We start from the raw sequence: 2,162 nt of genomic DNA on the forward strand, positions 1-2,162 counted from the left end.
TCCTCCTGGTCGCCCGGTGTTATTCGAGTTTGTTTTAACGCCCCCTCCCCTCCTTTCTGAACCTTCCCCGCCTCTCCGCCACAGCACCACGACCACGCCGCCGCTGCTGCTGCTACGCGAAGCGGCCGCCGGCTGTTTGGATTCGCCGCCGTGCGGGATAAAAATACGATAACGTGCGGAGAAGCCGCGACAAGCTAACTACTGCTCCTCCCTCTCTCTCACACACCTCATCATAGCGCAGTCTCCCTCTCCCTCTCTCTCTCTCTCTCCCTCTCTCTCCCCCTCCCTGTCTCTCTTTCGCGCCTTTCTGTTCTCCTCTCAAGAGTTCATTTGCTTCTGGTCCGCGTTCTGCTCCCCCCCTCTCACTCCAATCGCTCAACCCGCGACAGCTCTGCCGTTCTGTGGTTTCCTCCCCCCCCCCCTCTTCCCCTTTCCTCTCCAGTCCAGTCAACGTGCCAACCAGACAATTTTTTGCCGAAAAGAGAAAAACTTTGTCTCGATTGGGCCCTTGTTCAAACACCTTCGTTCAGGCGAGCCAAATAATTACAAATTCATTATGCGCCGCTCGTACGCGCACCGGCCGAGCGCGGACACGCTGCCAACTCTTGCCCTTGCGGAAACAGCTGCGGTGTCGCTTAAAGTGTATCACGTCTATTTATTTATTTTTTTGGCGTACGCCAAAAGAAGTAAAGGCACAAATGAACAAATGCCTGAGTAACATGTTTTCGAGGACTACATAAGCCCTGAGCCTTATCTCTGGTACTGAGAGAATTAAAGCGTCGTCATTCTCTTGCCAAGTCGATTCCTATAATAATTGCATTATCTGCGGCATAAAGACCCCTCACCTGGCTGGCTGCTCCTTCTCCCCCCCCCTCTCTCTCTCTCTCTCTCTCTCTCTCTCTCTCTCTCTCTCTCTCTGTCTTTCTCATTGGAGGAGAGATCCACAATGAAGCGGGAATCTGCGGGAATCCCCAACAACACGCTCGGGCCTCCGGTTCGAGTGTGCGACCGCGGCTCCGCCACGCTCGGCTCGGCGCCGCCGAGTTCTTTTGGGGCCCTCCTCGCCTCGTGCTTCGCGGGCCGAAGCTGAAACCGCGAAGCGAGCGAGAGAGAGAGAGAGGGGGAGAGGGGGAGGAGCAACAGGTGCCTGCTGCTGTTGGTGGAGGACAGAGCTCTCCTGCTTCTGAATGGCACGTTGCACAAGTTTTCAAACTTCGGTTGCTGAACCGGCCACTGTGCGACAAGCTTATTACAGTGAGTGCAAAACGCAACAAATCCACTTCTGCAAAAAAGGTATCGTAACCTATAGAAGGCGTTTAGAATTTAGTGCTCAAACAAAAATTGCCGAAGGCACGACTCAATTTTAGCGCCCTTTCCTGTACTTTAGAGCATTATTTTAACAATTTCTGTAGGAGCATGCGGGCCTGCAAAAGGTGTGACTCTACTCGTTTGATTATCTTCCAGTGCCCTGTCCTGCGTCCTTATTGATCGGAGATCTGCTGTCCCCGTGGCGGGCGGCGCAGAGCACCAAGAAGAACGGGCTCGCACAAGCCACGTCTGTTCGGGACAACGGAGTGTCTGCTGCGATCCCCCTCCTTCTCATCACCACAACCAGCCACAAGCAGCGGTGGGCACTGCAGGCGGGCAGGCGGCGGCGGCGACCGGGTCAAGATCACCCACTTGGAAGTGCGACTGGGCGAGCGAGTCGGCCGCGCTGCCGCGCCGCCGCCCCGCGTCTGCCCGCGAGCTTCCGGGTCAACAATCGAACACTCGCGAGGACGCCCGCTGAAAACAGGGGCGCCTCGCCAATGCCCTGCCCCGCCCCGCCCCGCCCCGCCCCAGCTCGCTAAAGGGGCGGGGCGGGCTACCTGTGCGGGCTGCTGCTGATCCGGATTATTGCATCGGCGCAGGTTTTCTGCTCAGGCACGCTTTTGCATTGCTCAATGTCTCCTAGAAATACACTCACTAGGCACACAGTATACTTCTTGTTTTTACAGTGAAAGAGCACAACATAAACAAAAACAAACATTTGAAAAAAAAAAAAATTTTGGCGTAATTCTGGAATTTTTGTTGAAATTTTTCAAGAGTACGAATGGGTAGGCACATACCCAAATGTGTGCGACACTCACACACTTGCTCTCCGAAAGTGGTAATGTTCTCGA

The 2,162-nt window shown here is 54.8% G+C and overlaps 1 protein-coding gene across 1 annotated transcript in view; it reads right to left on the minus strand.

Annotated features, from left to right (window-relative positions):
* The window catches only part of LOC113212196 (nuclear factor of activated T-cells 5), a gene marked incomplete in the record, with an annotated part of 27,103 nt that overhangs the window by 21,877 nt on the left and 3,064 nt on the right, over positions 1 to 2,162 (minus strand).

Source organism: Frankliniella occidentalis, unplaced genomic scaffold, assembly GCF_000697945.3.
Source record: "Frankliniella occidentalis isolate FOCC.00 unplaced genomic scaffold, Focc_3.1 Scaffold56, whole genome shotgun sequence".
Taxonomy (NCBI): Eukaryota; Metazoa; Arthropoda; class Insecta; order Thysanoptera; family Thripidae; genus Frankliniella; species Frankliniella occidentalis.